General features: G+C 36.6%; 1 protein-coding gene across 9 annotated transcripts in view; it reads right to left on the bottom strand.

The window, feature by feature from the left end:
- WDPCP (WD repeat containing planar cell polarity effector) overlaps window positions 1–21,308 on the bottom strand; it is a 720,444-nt gene that overhangs the window by 688,458 nt on the left and 10,678 nt on the right. For 4 of the 9 annotated variants that reach the window (XM_054547452.2, XM_054547455.2, XM_054547456.2 and 1 more), the window contains 2 exons: window positions 14,683–14,801; window positions 4,943–5,039 (listed from right to left, as the gene is read on the bottom strand). The exons of 2 other annotated variants lie outside the window; for them this stretch is intronic. The gene's annotated coding sequence lies outside the window, so the exon portion shown is untranslated. Of the gene's footprint in view, window positions 1–4,942; window positions 5,040–12,739; window positions 13,018–14,682; window positions 14,802–21,308 lie in introns of those variants that run through there. 3 more of the 9 variants (XM_054547454.2, XM_054547457.2, XM_054547460.2) reach the window with 2 other exon arrangements.

Below are 21,308 nucleotides of genomic sequence, written 5' to 3'. Positions count from 1 at the left end.
GACCATAAGAGATGACCATGCCCCGGGGGGGGCCAGTTCAGCGACCCACCCCCAGGTGCGCATTCTCTTTCTCAGGGATGTTCCATGCTGAGAAAAAGAATTCAGCGATATTTCTCCCATTTGCTTTTGAAAGAAGAGAAATATGGCTCTGTTCCGCCCGGCTCACCAGCGGTCAGAGTTTAAGGTTATCTCTCTTATTCCCTGAACAATTGCTGTTATCCTGTTCTTTTTTCAAGGTGCCCACATTTCATATTGCTCAAACACACATGCTGTACAATTTGTGCAGTTAATGCAATTATTACAGGGTCCTGAGGCAATATACATCCTCCTCAGCTGACAGGATTAAGAGATTAAAGTAAAAACAGGCATAGGAAATCACAAGGGTATTGATTGGGGAAGTGATAAGTGTCCATGAAATCTGTACAATTTATGTTTAGAGATTGCAGTAAAGACAGGAATAAGAAATTACAAAAGTATTAATTTGGGGAACTAATAAATGTCCATGAAATCTTCACAATCTACGTTCTTCTGCCATGGCTTCAGCCGGTCCCTCCATTTGGGGTCCCTGACTTCCCACAACAGTAATCCCCATTATTGGGGGAGGGGGTCTAGAGGAAGGTGTTGGACCACAAGAGGGGATCCCTCATGAATGGCTTAGCGCCATTCTTGAGATAATGAGTGAGTTCCGGCTCTGAATTCACATGAGATCTGGTTGTTTAAAAGAGTGTGACACCTCCCCTGTCTCTCTCTATTGCTCCCACTCTTGCCACGTGATGTGCCTGCCCCCTCTTTGCCTTACACCATGATTGGAAGCTTCTGGCCCTCACCAGAAGTAGATACTGGCACCATGCTTCTTGTACATCCTGCAGAACCATGAGCCAATCACACGTCTTTTCTTCATAAATTACCCAGCCTCTGGTATTTCTTTATGGCAATGCAAGTGGAATAACATAAAACTCTATTCTTAATACATAAATATAAAAGACTTTTATTAATCCCTCACAAACATATTAGCAAAAAAGTTAATAAATTTAAAACCACTATAAGTATGTTTTCCTCTTTCAAAATCTTATCACAACAATTTGTCTCATTCTCAAATTGTGAATAATTTTAGCAATAAACTTATTTTGAAGGAAGGAATACTAAATATAAGACTGTTCTGTATGAAAGAACTTGAAGATTAAAACTCAGTTTTGCTTGCAATTTAATTCTAATTTATAGTATTTTTAAAACCAAAAATTAAATTTGAGGAAGTGACATTATACTAGGTTGATGAAGTTTACAAATATCTTATGGAAGCCATCTGTCAGAAAACAATCAAACCAACAAAGGCCATAACAGATTCATATGATAAATATTCAATGTAATTCTGAATTATTACAAAGAGTGACTACATAAAATCTGGAGAAATTGAGCTCTTATGTCTGAACATTAAGACCTTTAATTCACTCAGGGCTCATCATTTCAAGAAAATAACTGAGGCCACAAGGCTGTAATTTTATATATTATGGTGTGTAATAGAAATGCTATTTAGGACAGGAATTTACTGAAATTAAACTGGCAGGAGACTGAAAAATTATTTAAGTTGCTCAAATTATGAAACATAGAGAACATTTTATCTGAGTTTCCTTAAAATTAATTCCTTCATGATAAATATTTTTTCCTTAAAGTTTTCTAAAAAGATACAGGCATATAAACAAGTTATAAAAGTGTTATAGATACTAGTATCAGTTCATACAAGGTTCTGTGAGTTTACAAAATAAGAAGACAGGAAAAGCTTCCTAGAGGAAATAATACTTCAGTAGATGTCTAGAGGAGGGAGTGACAGAAAGGGAGACAGATGACAGGCATTGGAGGGAAAAAGAACAGTGGGAGTCAAGTTTCTGAACCAGGAAGCAAGCTATAAAAGAATTCTCTAAAATCTGGGCCTTATAGCACAAGGTGGGGGTAACCAGAAACCAGGCAAGTACCAAATCAGGGAAGGTCTCACATGTCATACTTGGGAATTCAAATTTATTCCATATTTTTTATACCTATTATGTAGCAATAGGGAAGCAAGCATTAAAGGGCTTTTTAAGCAAAGGAGAAACAGGATCAAATTTGGATATAATGTAGGGAAAAGCTTTTCTATTTTAATCCCTATTGCTTTCTAAACAATATGGACTAAATTTGTTGTGCTGAGCCCTGAAGCAATTTGACTGTACATGTTTGTGAGTGGAAGCCTAGAAAAGCTGGACTGATGTGCTTTCCAGAGGGAGAAGGAATTTCCTAGGACAATTGTAGGAAAATGGGAGAGAAGTGAGAAAAACTAGCAAAATTGCCAAAGGCAGAGGGCCCCTATATCTTCTATAAAATACTAACTCATAAACACTTTGAGTGGTTGTTTTTTTGGTTTCTTTGTTGGCAGAAACCAGGCTTCACTTCAAGATCAGTCCCAGAGATAGTACTCATGAAGCGGAACCCAAGGACAGAGAAGACTGTAAAAATGTTGTGACAAACACACTATAAGGTGGCTCCCCATGATCTTTGCCTCTTGGTGTTCACATCTCTGGTGTTCATACCTCTCTGAGTGTGGGCAGGACCTGTAACTTGTTTATAACTAATAAAATATGGCAAAGGTGATGGGATGTCACTCCCATAATTACATTGCTCGGTCTTGCTTACAGACTCACTCTAGAGACTTTCCTCACTGGTCTGATGAAGTAAGCAGCCAAGTTGGAAAAGGCCACATGTAAGTAGCCTCTAGGAACTACAGGTGGTCTCTAGGTGCTAAGGGCATCTTCCAGCCAACAGCCAGAAAGAAGCTGGGGCTCTCAGCCTTACCAACACAAGGAAATCAAGTTTGCCAACAACCTGAGTGAACTTGGAAGCAAATTATTTCCCAGTCAAGTTGCCAAATGAGAACAGAGCCCTGTCCACCCTTTTTTTTTTTTTTTTTTTCAAATTTTATTTTAGAGTCAGGGAGTACATGTGCAGGTATGTTACCTGGGTATATTGCTTGATGCTGAGGTTTGGGGTATGAAAGACTCTGTCACCCGGGTACTGAGCATAGTACCCAATAGGCAGTTTTTCATTCCTTGTACCCCACTCTTCCTCCCCGTTTTGGAGTCCCCAGTGTCTATTGTTTTCATCTTTGTGTTCATGTGTACCCACTGTTTAGCTCCCACTTACAAGTAAGAACATACAGTATTTGGTTTTCTTTTTGTTTTTGAGACAGGGTCTCACTCTGTCACCCTGGCTAGAGTGCAGTGGTATAATCAAGGCTCACTGCAGCCTCAACCTCCCTGGGCTCAGGTGATCCTCCCACCTCAGTCTCCTGAGTAGCTGGAACTACAGGCATATACCACCATGCCCAGCTAATTATATTTTTTTTTGTAGAGACGGGGTTTTGTCATGGTGCGCAAGCTGGTCTCGAACTCCTGGGCTCAAATGATCCTCCTGCCTCGGCATCCCAAAGTGTTGGGATTACAGGCATGAGCCACCATGCCTGGCTGGTATTTGGTTGTCTGTTCCTGTATTAATTTGCTTAGGATAATGGCCTCCAGCTCCATCCATGTTGCTGCAAGGGACATGATTTTGTTCTTTTTTTATGACACCGTTCTATCGTATATATATACCACATTTTCTTTATCCAGCCAGTCACTGCTGGGCACCTAGATTGATTCCATGTCTTTGCTATTATGAATAGTGCTGTGATGAACAGGTAAGGCTGTGTCTTTTTGGTAGAATGATTTGTTTTCTTTTGAATATATACCCACTAACGGCATTGCTGGGTCATATGGTAGTTCTAAGTTATTTGAGAAATCTCCAGACTGCTTTCCACAGTAGCTGAACTAATTTACATTCCCACCAACAGTGTATAAGCATTCCCTTTTCTCCACAGCCTCACCAACATCTGTTGGTTTTTTTCAATTTTTTAATAATAGCCATTCTGCCTGTCCACACTTTGCAGCCTCGTGAGACCTTAAGCAGAAGACCCAGCTAAACTGTGCCTGTGACTCCTGACCCACAGAAACTGTGGAATAATAAATGGGTGTTGTTTTAAACCTCTCTCTAAATTTGTGGTAATTTCTTACATGGCAATAGAAAAATAATACAAATATTTGCTCCTGCTACAGTACCCCATCCCTCAAGTTTACAGATATTCCATAATCTATGTCCCTCATCTAACTTCTGGGTCACGTAAGTTTTAGAAAAAAAATCACTTTATTTTATTTTTTTTAGACAGAGTCTCACTCTGGGTGCCCAAGCTGGAGTGCAGTGGTTCAGTCTAGGCTCAACTGATCCTCCCACATCAGCCTCCTGAGTAGCTGGGACTACAGGCACACAACACCACACTCAGCTAATTAAAAAAAAAAAAATTGTAGATATGAGGTCTCACTACGTTGCCCAGGTTGGTCTTGTACTCCTGGGCTCAAATGATTCTCCCACCTTAGCCTCCCAAAGTGCTGGGATTACAGGCATGAGCCACCATGCCCAGCCAAAAATCACTTGGCAGTTTGAGAGAGAATGGATTCAAAAGGCAGGAAATAATGGCAATAGCCCAGGTGAGAAATGGTGAAGGCCTAAAAATAGCAGTGCCATTTATCAAGTTAGGAAATAAAGGAGAAGCACAGGTTTCAGGAGAAGTATTAACATACCGAGTCTATTTGGGACATGATAATTTGAAGTGTCCATAGGTCCTCCAGGTGAAGATGTCTACTAAGCTTCAGTACTAACTTTGCAAGATGCTAGTTCTGATCTGGAAAAACTCACATTTCCCTGGTCACAACCTGACAATAAGCTGCCCTTTCAGTCCTCATCCTGTGTTCTACACTTCATGGAGCTACTTGGTGCTCCACAAACAGGACATGCCTACGCACAAGTCCATGTCTTTGCTGATGCTGTTCGCTTTGAATGAAATGCAATTCCCCCTCATCAAATTTATAAAAATCCTACTCACCTTTTAAAAATGTCAATATGCTCTGTTAGAATGTGGGCTCCTTTGAGGGCAGGAACTTTGTTTTGTCCACAGATGTCTCAAAAACCTAGAACAGTGTCTGGAATATAACAGGTACTCGATAAATATTTATTGAATGAATGGATAAATGTCTTACATAAAGCCATTCCTTATTCTCTCTCCAGTCACAGAATAAATACTAATGTATTCCATATCATAGATATGTTTGCAGATAAATACTAATATGTTTGCTAATAAATACTAATATGTTTGCTGATAAATACTAATATGTTTCCTAATAAATACTAATGTATTCCATATCATAGATATGTTTGCTGATAAATTCCATATCATAAATGTTTGCTGATAACTAGTAGTACAACTAAGAACTTCTGTTTCTGAACAAATGAGGAAAAGAAAATATAAATTTGATAGGAAAGATAATGAAGGGGTGGATGTATACCTGGAACATTACCTCTGTTTAAGAGTATGGATCACTTAACATATAGTTACCAAACACATAGTATATGCAATATGTGACTGGTTACCCAAAAGTTATTCCCAACCCCTTCTTCCTTGCCTCCCTCTAATTACAGAGATGGAAGTAAACAATTATTTTCTCAGCCTCCTTTATAGCTAGAGATAGTCATGTGACACATTCTGGTCAATGAAATGCAAGGGGAAATCTACTCAATGGATGATTTGAAAAAAAATATGTCTTTCCTGGTTTGAAAAAAAAAAAAGCAGAAAGATCTGTCCAGTCATATCTCCTGCTTCCTACATTTGAAAATTTTGTGCTTGGAGCTTTTGCATTCATCTTGTGACTATGAAGAGAAGGCAAAGGAAATCACAGAGATACCAATCCAGAGCCCTCACATTAAGCCACTAAACCAATGCCAGAAGGCACCTAACTCTTGTTGTTAGACAAACTCCTCTAGTTTAAGATCTATTAGTCTGTTATTCTGTTACTTATAGTTGAAAATATTCCTGAACTAGTAGAAGATATCTTAGAAATCCTGGCTAATAATATTATCTGGTTAATAATGCCACACACGAAATGACTTTAAAATGCCTATTTGATTTTAAATTGTGTTTTTGAAAATAGCACTATGTGTCTTTAAATATATTTATCATAAGTTACATTATCTACATGTGGCTGTGTTGTCATAGTCTTCACTGCCTTTTCTGTTACACCTCATCCTGTGGATAATTGTGTCAAAAATGAAGAAAATATGGTTTCAATAGGATATGTTTGTTAACTCTGATTTCAGAGGTAGAACTATTACAACCAAAAGGGAAATGAAAGGAACAGAATAAACTTCCAAATTTATTTACCTAAAAGTTTCAAAGTAATTCTATTCCAAATAATGAAGCTGTATCTATATTTTCTAAAACAGTTAAATAAGATTTTCGATTTACAGACATTGCAAAAGACTGGAGTGGTAACGACAAAGCACATTACACAACTCTGTGCCCATTAAAAAAAAAACTCCAAACCATTTACAAGACCATGTTTTAAAGCTGTCTAAAAAGTATAATGAGAACTCTACACTTTTCTCTGTTAGATTTGCCAAGTGTCAGCAGGGACTGAGAAGTGTTTTAAATTGCTTTTATATATGAGTAGTGAAGCCACTCACCAGTTCCTAGAATTTTGAACAAAGAGAACAAATATTCAATAAGAAACTACCAGCGTAATAAATAATAATCAGAGACTTTCTAGTGGATTAAAAAAAGGAATCATTCATTAAAACTATTTCTAAAAATTTCATTAGCTGGAATTGTTCTACATTAGTGGAATTACTCTACCACGAAATAAGATACTCTCTTCCTTATTTTTTATTAACAGGTACTATTTAGTCAGGAAACACTTGTAAAGATTAAGAAAGCATTGAGCTGGGCCTAGAGTTGTGAGATACACAGACAAATGAGACCTAGTTCTTGCTCTCTAAGAAGCTTTCATTGCAAAGTGACATTCACACACATACTCTTAAATACAGCCGGAAAGTCTCCAAACCACATACCAGTAGTAGTTGGCCTATCAGAATCTAAGGGTGGGAGGGCAGCCCAGATGAATGGCTTTATTTGGTTGTTTATTAAGGAGCTGCATTTAAATTCCAAAACAGTGGAAGGTCAGTATTAGTCATTCCCATATGAGATAAATGTATCAAATTTAGCCTAGGTGATAGTTGCAAGTACTAATGAAGTATCGTAACAAAACAAAAGACACAATGGAGTCAAATTGTCTTTGTTTTTTGTTGTTGTTGTTGTTTGTTTATTTTTTGCTTTTTTTTTGCTTTAATCAGGTACTCCTGATATTTTAATGAGTTAAAGGCACTGCCTCATGGAACTTGTTCATTTCTTGATATCATCTTGAGAAACAAAAATGAAGATAGTAGAATTCCGTATCTTGCCTCTTGGCATTTTATGTTTTCAGTTGTACAAAATATCTAAGTCAGATGTATACAGGTTGAACAATTCTTACAGAAATTCCTGCCAAAATTAAAAATATTATGGGTAATTATCACTAAAAAGAAAATTAATCACATTTTATATTGATAATTAAAACTGGAATTCAAAAACTGTGAGGCTGAAAACAAATCTACAAAAAGCCTGGTATGGTATGACTCATAGCAGCTCTATTCATAATAACAACAAAAAAGAAATACTTCAGATGTATATTATTAGGTGACTTGACAAACTGTGATATTATAGTAGGTTAAATAGTGACCCCTAAAAGACTCCACCCAGAAACTGTGAATGTGCCTTTATTTGGGAAAAGGATTTTTGCAGATGTAATTAAGGATCTTGAGATGAGATCAATGACACTGTCCATATAAGAGACAGAAGACAAGAAAGACACAGAGACACAGGGAGGAAGGCCATATGAAGACAGAGGCAGAGATTGGAGTTATGCTGCCACAAAACAAGGAACATCTGGAGCCACCAGAAGCTAGAAGAAGCAAGGAAGGATTATCCCCTAGAGTCTTCAGAGGGAGGACAGCCCTGCCAAAATCCTGATTTTGGGCTTCTGGCCTCCAGAGCTATGAGAGAATAACCTTTTGTTGTTTTAAGCCACCACGTTTGTAGTCATTTGTTAAGGCAGCCCTAGGAAACTAATACAGGGATATTCATAAAAATGTTGTATATTCATAAAATGGAATGCTATTCAGTAATAAAAGGAATGAACTACTGACACCCTCAACAACATGGATGATCTCACAAATAAGTTCAGTGAAAGAGGCCATACACTCAGACATGCACTGTGTAATTTTATTTATATGAAGTTCAAGAACAGGCTAAATTATTCTATGAGAATAGAAATCAGAACAGTGGTTAACCTCTGGGGGCAGGGGTAAGGACTGATGGGAAAGAGGCATGAAAGCAATTTCTGGGGCAATGGAAATATTCTATATCTTGATTAGGATGGTGGGGTTACACAGGTGAATAGTTTGTCAAAAACTCATCAGACACCGCACTCAAGAGCTGCTACAATTTTTTTTTTTTTTTTGAGTCAGAGTCTTGCTCTGTCGCCCAGGCTGAAGTGCAATGGTGCAATCTTGGCTCACTGCCACCTCTGCTTCCTAGGTTCAAGCAATTCTTCTGCCTCAGCCTCCTGAGCAGCTGGGATTACAGGCGTCCATCACTAAGCCCAGCTAATTGTTGTCTTTTTAGTAGAGACGGGGTTTCGCCATGTTGGCCAGGCTGGTCTCGAACTCCTGACCTCATGATCCACCCGCCTTGGCCTCCCAAAATGCTGGGATTACAGGAGTGAGCCACCACACCCAGCCGAGCTACTACATTTTATTGAGTGTAAATTAGATCTTAATTTTTAAAAACTAAGGAATAAACCAAAACAACAAACAGCAATGAGGACTGAAATTACACATTAAGGCAGGGGTTGACAAACTACAGTTCACGGGTTAAATCTTGCCTGCCACCAATAAAATTTTATTGGAACACAGCCAGACCCAATCATTTACATATTGTCTATGGCTGCTTTCACTCTACAAAGGCAGAGTTCAATAGCTGTGACAGGGACCAGACAGTCTGCAAAGCTGAAAATATTTATTATCTGTCCCTTTACAAAAGAAAGTTTGCCAACCTCTCTACTAAAGTTACAGTCTGTAAGATGACAGCAAGAGTGAGGGGGAAAAATTATAGTCTGTAACTACATTTATAACTATAGAAGCCACTTCTTGCTCTAACATTCTGTGATTCTCTTATATTTAATGGTATGAATCAGAGATATCTGTTAAGACACTTGAAATGTCTTTACCCTGGGGCACTTAGGTGAGATTTTTAGCTAAATCTTACAATTCTTAGTTATTCCATTTTTTTCTTTCACTTGCCATTTTTAGCAAAATTAATAGTTCACTATTGTACTATCAAAAGTCATCACATTTTATCCATAAATGCATTAACTTATATGGCCTCATCTGTGAGATATGCTAGGCACATAACTGTTCATTACAGAGTAATGAAAGAGAATTGGCAACCAATGGGGCCAGGGCTGACAGAACCAACTAGCAGCCTAAGCAATCCCAAGGCACTATGCAGAGCATAATAAGGGCCTAGCACACTTAGTTGTATTCTTGCAGACATAATTATTAAAAGGGTCTAAGCTGATGGTCTAGGGACTCTGGTGTAGGAGTAACTGAACTTAGAAAGTCAAAGCTATCAGCCAGAAAGTGCTTTCCGTTGCCTTTAGAATAAAAACCACAATCCTTAAAATGGTCACCAATGCCTTGAATAATGTGGTCACTGTCTACCACCAGCCTTTCTTCTTCCTCTCTTTTGACAACAACTTTTAATGGGAGGCACATCATCAGTGTTGACCTTCAGAAAAATTACTCTGCCAGCCATCAGAGAGAGCCTGGAGATGAGAACAGTTAGGGGTCACTGGGATAATTTAATTAATAAGAAAACATATACTGAATGCTTGAATTAGGAGAATGACAGTGGGAACGAAGAAATGAATTCCAGGATAAAGAAAATGTTTATGACCCACTGAATGCATCACTACATAGCAATGAAAATGATCTATGGCTACATACAACACGGATGCATTCACAAACATTATATTGAGCAAAAGAAGCAGGATACAAAAGAATATAAACAGTATGATTCCTTTCATATAAAGTGCAAAACAGGGGAAAAAACCCACCAAACTACGTTGTTTGAGAATCCTTATAGAGGTGATTTAGTAAGAAAAAGTGATTAAACAATGATCACAAGGGTCAAATTAATGGTTACTTCCAGGAGGAAGAGAAAGGCATATAGGAGCTTCTAGGCTGCAATATTCTATTTTGCCCTAAGTGGTGGCGATTATATGGGTGCTGGCTCTGTAACAATAACAAATATAAATATACATAAATACAAATGTCTCTTGATATATATTTACTATAAAGATGTATACACACATATATATAATATACACACATAGATATATGCACTCATATATGTTTTCTCCACATATCACAGTTTAAATCAAGATTTTAAAAAAGATTGTACAGAAACAGCTGAGGTACACTTAATTATGACTTAATTAGGAAACGGAGGGCAAAGCAGCTCTGGGTTCAAATCTTGATTATTTATTAGTAGTATGACCTTGAACAAGTTATTTAACCTCTCTAAGCCTCAATTTTTATCAGGGGAACTAACAGGGCTGTTATTAGGATTAAAATTTTTATCTGTCTTTGATTATTTTTCTGTGACCTTTTCTGATTGATCAGCTGAGGGATCTGCCTCAATTTACTAAAGTTATTACCTGCATTGTAATTTCCTGTGCTTTACTAATGGCTGTGAGTTCCTCAGCACCTTTACAGGTCAGGTGGCTTGGGTTTCCCTAATAGTCATAAACCAGCAGGTGGAGGATATTAAACTTTCTGCTCTGCAAGCCCAGTGGTTCTCAAACATGAGTGTTTATCACAATCTCCTGGAGGACTTGTATTAAAATACAGCTTGCTGGGCTCCACTTTCGGAGTTTTAATTCATAGACATGCAGTAAGACATGAGAATTTGCATTTATTTAACAAGTTCTAGTAAGTTCCCGGGTGATACTGTTGCTTCTGGTCCAGGCACAGTATTTCTAGAAACTCTATTCTAGCCCAATGTCAGAAAAGTTGGTAAACTGGGTCCCCTTCACTTAGAGAGGAAGGAGCTTCTTTGCTCTCAGGCTCTCCAAGTACAAAGGAGACAGTTTTCACAGACAGTTGGAAAGAGAGTGACTCCATCTACCTATGCAGGCCCCCTTTTCCTCTTAGACAGGGGTCAGCCTTCCTGAGCTAGACTTCATATGTCCCTCATTTACCCTCTCCTATGAGAGCTCAGATTTCCTCAGAAGCATGGATTACTTCCAAGGGACTCTGGCGGTTGCTTTTAGTCCCTGAGTTGCTCCAGTAAGGAACTGTGGGAAGAGAGAGATCAGGAACATGTGTTCATTTTCTTCCCAAAAACTTCTGTGAGAATTAAGGGAGATAAAAGCATGATGTCTGGGACATTAAGAGTACTTAATAAATGTTACTGTCATTGTTATGACTTCAACTTTTTTGAAGTGGATGTTTGCAAAGATGGTTGCATCATAACAGAAACAGTACATGAGATGAACAGGTTTGTCAGGAACAGTTTAGTTAGGAACATTTTAATGTTTATAAATGTTATATTTATTTTCATATTTATAAATTTTTGTATCATGGCTCTAAGGTTAAACTTGAGGAATTTTATAAAACAGACTAGATTAGTAATCTGAGAGACAGAGGAGACAACAGAAAGCTTGTGGAGCTTCTTTTGGTAAATAGTGATGCAACCCAGTTTGAGACCTAACTAGCTAGAGGATAACACAAATGCTAGCAGCTGGCTGGCTCATAGAGACTCGTTTTTGAGAGCAGGCAGTAACCACATGTTAAGCTTGTGATGTGCTTTGGCAGAAAGTCTTGACAAACCTATCTCATTCTTTAAACACATGGTTCCAAAGTCGCTAAGCAAAGTTCAGTCTGAACCTTGACTTTGCCTCCCTTAGAAGCGGGGGCTTGTATATTTTGCAATGCCTCATTAAATATTTCAGCATTTTGGTCTCTGCAAAAAAAGTGTGTTCTTTTCAGGCAACAGTTGGTGGTTTTTTGGGGACAATCTTAATATTTGTATCTTAGTTATCCATTCCAATATTATTTCTATGCTTTATATGCTTTCAAATTACTCTGAGGCATTTACCTAGGTTCTAGGAATTACACAAACCTTAAAGTTAAAAAAAACAACAAACAAAAATCCCATATAAATTTAACTTAAATTTATTAATAACTATAGTATATATACTTATTTCTAAAACTTTAGCAACCATTTTGTGGTTTGTTTTTTAAAGCCAAATTATGAGCCTATAGCTTTTGAAAATCTACATAGTCAATATTCTTAGAAGTGAAAATGCAATTATAAATTCATTCCACATGATTCACTTACATTTAATTCAACATGTGACTAGTAGGTACTGGAGACACAGACATGAATAAATGATGATGTCTTTGTCCTTGAGGAGTTCACAGTTCTTCTGACCATGGGTTTGACTATTTGTTTCCATGTCTGTCTCACCCACTAGACTATGATTTGTCTAGACCCTAGAGGAGGTGACTGACTCTGCCAGGGAGTCTGAACTTGGAGGTGTCATTAAGAAGGTGAACTCTGGGTTGGCTCTTGAAGGATACTAAGATTTGGGGTGAGGAGGTAGGGAGAGAAGGGCAGGACAATCTAAATGGAAATAACAGAATAAGTGCAAAAGCACTGACATGGAAAATAATTGTTAAGATTTACAAGTATCACCGCGTGGCTACGGCTCCTGTGTTCCTTTGCGTGTAGTACAAATGAGGAGGGTAGAGTTAGGTGAGACCAGATGGTGAAAGGTTCTTTTTCTCTTCTAAGGAGTTTCGATTTTACCTGTAGGTGGCTGGGAGACGTGGAAGCTTTGTAAGCAGCAGAGTGACAAGATCAGATTTGTGTTTTGACAGCAACTTCAGTGTCAACAGTATAGAGAGTGGACCATGGTGAACTACCTCAGACAAAAAGTCTAGTTAGGATGTGGTCACAACAGGCCGTCTATTGCTGTTTCCAATGTTTGACTCAATATTAGTCTCAAATTCTATTTTAAAATTGTTACATAAAATGAAAACCGTCAGTGAAAATGAGCTAAAACTTAGGCCCTATTCAAAGGCTTAAAGCTCAAAATTGAGGATATCAAAGGATTTCAGAAAAAAATACACACACAAATGCACACTTAAGGTATGAAGTTGAGTAGTAAGGATAGGTTTTCAGCACGTTTTCAGTCACTCAGCTAATTAACATAAGACTAAAATATGAACCACCTCTGTGTGAGGGAAGAGGGATTACGATTGTTGAGATATACTGTGAAACAATTCAATGTTTTATTAAAGAAAGTAGAAAAGAGATGGGGTTTGTGAATCAATCAATCTGAACTTCAAAAGGAAAATATGGGGAATAATATTAATAGTTATTCCCTGTTTTTTAAAATTATTCCCTGTTTTTTAATCTCTTTAAAATTATTATATAAAATGACTGTTTTGTTTTATGTAACAATTTTAAAATAGAATTTGAGACTAATATTGAGTCAAACATTGGAAACAGCACTAGACGGCCTGTTGTGGCCACATCCTAACTAGACTTTTTGTCTGAGGTAGTTCACCATGGTCCACTCTCTGTATTGTTGACACTGAAGTTGTTGTCAAAACACAAAGCACTGGCCAATATGCTACTTATTTATTATGACATAATTAAAAGAAATTAGAGTTTGTAGAATTTTTGTAATAAAATTTAGCTTTGGAGATTTATTTTGAAACTCTCAAAGCATCAGTTTGCACACACTAAATTTGGATTTTACTTTATTATATGAATAACATATAACTCACAGATTTGAAAAAGTCAAACAGTAATTAAAAGTAGCTCTTATTTTTTACACAAATCTCAAAATATGAGTGACAGAGAAAAGTATTCAGTCAGCTGGGCACAGTGGCTCACACCTATAATCCCAGCACTTTGGGGGGCCAAGGTGGGAGGACTGCTTGTGGCCAAGAGTTTGTGACCAGCCTGGGCAACATAGCAAGACCCTGTCTCTAAAAGAAAATTTTTAATTAGCTGGGTGTGGTGGCACATGGCAGTAGTCTTAGCTACTCAGGAGGCTGAGGTGGGAGGATTGCTTGAGACAACTGCATTTCAGCTTAGGCAACAGAGTGAGACCCTGTCTCTAAATATATATATATATATTCATTTATTTGATCAGATCTGCTTCTGTTATCATTAACCTATCTTGGCGTCTGTAAAAACACAAAACGCCCACTGACAAATCTAATTAAATCTTTGAAAAAATGGCACAACAAATAACTCATCGGAAAAACTCTGATACCAAGTTTTTCGTCTTAAACATTGAACCAAATCCCAAATCTCACTTAAAATGTCGTTTTTATTTTTTTCCTCACTTTCATTTTGTAAAATTTCAAACCTACTTTACTGTTTGTAAATTATACCTCAATTTAAAAAATTTCATTTAGGAACAAAAAGTTTCACCCCAAAAAAAAAAAAACAAACTTTGGCCAGGCGCAGTAGCTCACACCTGTAATCCCAGCACTTTGGGAGGCCAAGGTGGGCAGATCATGAGGTCAGGAGTTCAAGACCAGCCTGGTTAATATGATGATACCCCGTCTCTACTAAAAATACGAAAATTAGCCAAGCGTGGTTGCACGCACCTGTAGTCCCAGCTACTCAGGAGGCTGAGGCAGAATTGCTTGAACCTGGGAGGCCGGGGTTGTAGTGAGCCGAGATTGCACCACTGCACTCCAGCCTGGGTGACACAGCAAGACTCCATCTCAAAAACAAAAACAAACAAACAAACAAAACTTTTCCAACCTACATAAAAGAAAGAAGATAGTACAGTGAATACTAGAATCACTAGAGTAACATTTTGTTGTTTGTTTTCTCTCTGTCTCTTTTTCCAGAACCAAATGAAATTAAGTTGCAAACATTATAGACATCATCACACTTTCCCCCTAAATAGACCAGTAACCTTTAAGGGATATTTTGATAACCAAATTTTGTTATACTCAATTGAATCTTTCAAAAGCCACCATGAAACAAAGAAACAGATAAATGTGAACTGTAGAATGGATACGGTGAAATAAAGACTTCATTATATTCGGTCAAAAATGATACTGAAAAAGCACAACAAAATACTGGGAAATGGGCTGGGCATGGTGGCACATGCCTGGTAATCTCAGCACTTTGGGAGGCTAAGGAAGGAGGGTTGCTTGAGCCCAGGGGTTTGTGACCAGCCTAAGCAACATAGGGAGACCCCCGTTGATATTGTTTGGCTCTGTGTCCCCTCTCAAATCTCATCTTGAATTGTAATCCCCATAATTCTCACATGTCAAGGGAGGGAACTGGTGAGAGGTGACTGGATCATAGGGGTAGTTTCCCCCATGCCATTCTCATGATAGTGAGTTTTCATGAGATCTGATGGTTTTATAAGTGTTTGACAGTTCCTCCTTCACATCTTCTCTCTCTCCTGCCACCATGTAAGACATGCCTGCTTCCTCTTCTATCATGATTTTAAGTTTCCGGAGGACTCCCCAGCCATGTGGAACTGTGAATCAATTAAAATTCTTTTCTTTATAAATTACCCAATCTCAGGCAGTTCTTACAGTAGTATAAAAATGCACTAATGCACCTATCTCTACAAAAAAAAAAAATTAGCCGGGCACGGTGGCCCATACCCATGGTCCCAGCTACTTGGGAAGCTGAAGTGGGAGAACTGCTTGTGCCCAGGTGGTCTAGGCTGCTGTAAGCTGTGATCACGCCATTAAACTCCAGCCTGGACAACATAGCGACCATGTTTCAAAAAAAAAAAAAAACAAACAGGAAAAGGAAGGGTTGTTCAATAAAATGCCAGGATAATTAGTCAGCCATTTTTTAAAAGAATCAATCAAATCTTTATCCTATACTGTATGCCAAATTAAAATACATTATAAATTATAGGTTAAAAAATCTTAAATCTTACCATTAAAAGAGAAAATAATAGTTTGGTCATTTGTGTGTCTGTTTTTGTATTTACAGTTTTCTTCAATTGATATAAATGTTTTTGTACAATATAAATGAGAATCAAATAGATGAGAAAAAGAGAGTAAAAGGAAAAATAAGTGAATAATCTTTGGTTAGGTAAAACTTTTAGTCTTAGACACAATGGTGAACTAGCAAAGGAAAATATATATTTTACAATATAACAGTTAATAATTGACATTTTCACATAATAATGTGAAAGCTGAAAGCAAATTGGGCAAATATTTGTGAAAGGTATTATAATACAAAAAGCTCATATAAATCCTTAACAAATCTTTAAGACCTTAATAAATTTGGGCACGAGATAAATTTTTAAAATTACAAAAGAAAGGGTGAATGACTTAGAAACATTTGAAAAAATTTCAGTCTCACTAATAAATGCCGATGAATACAGTTTTTTTCTTTTTTGCCTACTAGGAAAGATTTTGCTTTTTTTTTTGCTTTGCTTAATTTAATACATATCCTCAGAATCAGGAGTCAAGAGTACTGTGAAAAGGCCACTCTGCCTCACTAGTGGGTAATATTTGGCAATATATATTAAAAGGCTCTTATCTTCTGACTCAGCAAAACTCTGAATATTCATTACGGTGACATCTTGCTGAGTGGAAATAATGTTTTATATAGTCTTTTTGTTGTTGCTATTGTTCAAGGATTGGGAGTCCTATTCAAGCTTCATAGGATAATATGAGGTTTAGTGTTAGAACCCATGGGACGTGGGAAGCACCTTGAACCAAAAGAGTTCTAGGGATCAGCTGCTCTCTCTTTCTCTGATGGCATCTCCAATTCTCTCTGCAAGTCTGACCCACTCTCTTTTCTCTGCTAACTACATTCTTCTGCTTGTACATGGTTTCTGATTTTACACATCCAGTGCAGATTAGCAGGGGGTTCTGTTCATCATCACCCAGGAATTGAGGTTGATGGAGACTCCATCTCAAAAGTGAACTTTAATCATGTGACAGGGGAAAGGAAACAGAGAATTGTGCACTGACACTTGCTCTTAAAATGTCTGCCCCATAATGATACCTATTACTGCTGCTCACATTTCACTGGCCAAAGCAAGGCACATGGCTACAACTAACTCCAAAAAAGACAAGGAAGAGCAGTCTTACCAAATATGCAGGAGGAGAATTGGAATATTTGTGAACAGTCCTTATGATTTCCTTATCTACATCTTTGTGTGCTCACTTAAACTTCTTGTAAATGTGGATTAAATGGAAAGTTACAGTCCTGCATTATCTTTTTTTAAAAAAATTAAAACACATCAGCAAATATTTCCTGACACAAAATTATAAAAATGAGCAAAAAGCCAACATACACATGTATCTTGCTCAATTCAATGCCATTAAAAGTTCAGCTGCATTAGTTTGCCAAATTCTCTGTTGAGGAAAATAGTCACTTACGTACCAAAAATAACACATTAACAAGTAAGTATGGTGTCTTACTTCTTATAATAGGATATAGAATACTGTATCCTATTACAGGTATTTTTAGCAGTCCTTGTTAACTTTTAGTTCTTTTTTCTCTAACTTTTATATTTATGATAATTCATTCCACTAACAGACACACTAGTGGTGTAACTTTGAAATAAAATTCTTAAAAAGTCTGCTACTTCTTTCTTAGGCTTCTAAGTTAGTTTAATTGAGAAGTATCCTGAAATTACCATTTGGAAATACTTACCTTACTCTTGCATAACCAAAATAGAGAAATAAATTAAATGATAATGCAGATAAGAGTGGAACTGTCATCCATAACTCCTGATTTTAAATATTTTGCATGTTCACCAAATAGCATCCCTCTTCTACTCTTTAAAAAATAAATGCTATACAGTTAAACTTAAAAAATAAATCTGCACTAACAAATATATCATTTTTCTAACTTTGAAGTTCTAATTTTGAAGTTCTCTGTAAGATTTAATTTGGAAAAATGGTCCAAAGCTAAAATTAATTTTGAGAACTACTTCTGTAGACCATTTTCTTTGTCACAATTCATTTGGTATTTATTTGACTTTTAGGTCTCCCATCTTTTGAAAAATCTTCTAAAAATGCAAATGTAATCTCTTGTGTCTCCAAACTTTCAGACTTCCTTGAATCTTTCTTCCTTGTAAGTCATCCTAGAAAGACTCCCTAGTGAACAAAATGTACAAATTTTAAAAGCAGCTTATACTGCATATTTGTAAAAATTCCTTCAATAAACCCAAAAAATGAGGCAAGAGTTTATTTTCTATTATACAATCCCGTTACCCTTGTTACTTGGCTAACAAAATTAAGCCCTCCTTCTGACCCTATGTCATTGTATTCTTCTCAATCCTTCAGCTTTGTTTTATTAAACAAAATATGCTCAATATTTTTCTTGTTTCTTTTCTCTTTGTTTTTCTTAGAATTCTCAAAAGATGTAATATTACTATGATTCAAATAGTTCAATCAAACCAGTGCACAGGTTTTATGGTCTCCTATACATGTTGATTGCACATTGGCCTTATTAGTCACAGCCATCTTTATAGCCAGCAACATTTTAAGAAATTCACTGATCATGGATTCTATAATAATTTATTTAAGAAAGTGAGCTGAGTCTACCATCTCTAACACGATCATTTCATTTGCATAAGACAGACAATCCAACTTAAAATGGCCTAAACAAATAAAAAAAATTATTGGCTTACATAATTTAAAAGTCCATGGATAGCCTGCAGAGGCGAGTCTCAGTTAAAGGGTTCAAACCTTGTAATCAAAACCTTGTCTCTTCATTCTCCACTATGCTGGCTTCATTTTCAGGCTTCATGGAATTCCTAACAAGAGGGATCTTAACATGTCTAGGTAACGTCACTAAGCAGCAAGGTGAGGAATCTCTAGGTCAACAGCTCTGAAGGGCAGCAGCAGTTTATGGTCTTTTATAGCCACAGAGTTTGTCTTATCTATGGCTAGAAGATGTTGGGTGCAGTTTCACGGGGGTATGCCAAGCAGGTATGATCTAATGGCTAAAATATGCTCATTTGAGCTATATTTAAAGCAACTAGACATGCAAGAATTTGAGTCTGGCACTGGCAGGCTTTGATCTACCGGTCCTAGCCTGTGGCAAAGAAGTAAACATTGGGCTAATACACAGGGGCCATCTTTAACCCATTTATGTAACAATTGAGAAATCTGTCTTTTCTCCCTGGACGTTTTTAAGATCTCTTCTTTATCTTTATTTAGGTGTGGATTTACTTTTTTTTTTTTTTTTCATTCTTCTTGCCACTATGTCTCCTGAATTTCCCTAGAATGCTCCCAACTCAAAGTTTTTGCATGTCCTAGCACTGCAGCTTGAAAGCATTTCTTCCAGATATATTTTTGGCTTGCTTTCCCAACTGGCTCAAACCTCTGCTCCAACTATTTGCTCAGAGAGGACTTCACTGAACCCAACTTCTTCAAACTTTCTATCCCTAACCCTGCTTTTTAAATAGAACTTATACTACTTGATATTATATGAAATATTTGTTCCTCGTTCTCCTTCCCCCAAGAATATATATCTATGTGGGGAGAGACTGTTTTACTCATTGCTATATACTTAGTACCTAGAACAGTGCCTAAGGCTCAAACATTTGTTGACTTAATGAAAAAATAACCTCTCCTCTATGCTTCATTTTCTCCTTTTTAGGCAGATGAGGTTTTCTGTGTAACTACGCAGATGGCCCAAATATTTTCACTGTCAGATGGAACACTACTACATACAATCAACAAGGTTGTATTCAAGATCATCCTTAGCATTGGTTTTCTTTGTGACAATGATACCTAAGATTTTTTATTTCTTTTGCTTTGTCTTCTTCCTATTCAATCCACTGCCTGGATTCTAATGTTTTAAACTCTTGCCCCTGCCCTAGCCTTCCCTCTTGTGAGCCTTAAGTAATCTTTAAAAATTATTAAGTTTAACTTTTTCTATTTTGCTAAGCAATGGTAAGATTAATTATCATTTTTTTACTCAAGAAAATTGCTTAATATTTGCTTTTGTTAGAAAATATGTATATCACTTTGTGTTATAAAAGTTTATAAATTTGTATTTTTATGTATTAAAACAGAAACATTTAAAATTATTATGATAAAATTAATACACGAGTTTAAAAACTCAAACATTACAGATGAGCAGAAAAATAAAACATAAAAATGCAGCCAAACAACTGTCTTACATTCCAATTCTACTTCCTACAGTACTTTCTTGACCAAAACTCAAGTAGGAAATACATTTTACAGGTATGCAGAAAGCTGAAAAACGTTTCACACATTTTATTCATCTTTACTGTCTTTACTAGTGCAATGCAACCTGATATTTCTTTTTTCTTCTTGTCTCCTAATGTAGGTGGCAGACTACTAAATTGATTTCATTCCCACAGCTTGAAAACACTACCCAAAAGGTGCCAACATCAAACTGTTTTTAGCTCTTCTGATAGTTACTCCATAATTTAAAATAATATGCACACACTGCACTGCCACTGTTCGGTTCAACTCCTGGCTTTTTTTAACAAATTGACTCTACATTTTGAGAATGAACAATGAGAATTTAGCTCAGTTCCAGTACTCTCCATTTTTCTTCTCCTAGTCTTCTCTTTGCAATTTTTAAAATTAAATTATATTACATTCTATTTGCTATTTTATTCCTTTAAGGAATGCTTAAACCTATTTCTTGATGTACTTAATTTAGAAAGTGTCTCCTGACTTTTCCATTGTGTAAGATTAAAAAATTTTATCCTTTCACTTCCTTCCATTTCCCAAATACCATGGGTTACACCAGTACTTTTACATTGTTGATATTTGTATTATTTGCTCTGTTAGAATAATCGTCTTGTGCATTTTGTCTTAAATTTTGTCTTTTATTTTGAAAATTAAAGATTTTTTCAGTATTACAATTTTGTACATCTTATTCACTGCAGAATCAAGTGGTATGAATGGACATGTGGGAAGAGAAATGTAAACCATGTTATTAAATCTACACTTATTGAAGGAGAATGTTCTAGGTGTCAATGTCAAATGGATTTTCTTTTCTTATTATGACCACTGATTACTCATAATAATGACACATTTTAGTTCATTTCATCTGTGAGCCATGGCTTATACAATTTTTTTTGCCTTTACTAAAGATTCTATTTCTTCTGTCTTGATGACAAGAGAAGCATCATCAGCCTATCATAAAGATGATTAAGGTTTTTAATAATGATATTTCATAAAGTAAATTTACTTTTTTCTTAAAGCCATTCTCTGAAATCTTCCAGCTTGTTATCCTATTATTATTA

This window comes from Pongo abelii, chromosome 12 (genome assembly GCF_028885655.2).
Source record: "Pongo abelii isolate AG06213 chromosome 12, NHGRI_mPonAbe1-v2.0_pri, whole genome shotgun sequence".
NCBI classification, from domain to species: domain Eukaryota; kingdom Metazoa; phylum Chordata; class Mammalia; order Primates; family Hominidae; genus Pongo; species Pongo abelii.
This window is presented reverse-complemented; position numbering and strand designations above follow the sequence as displayed.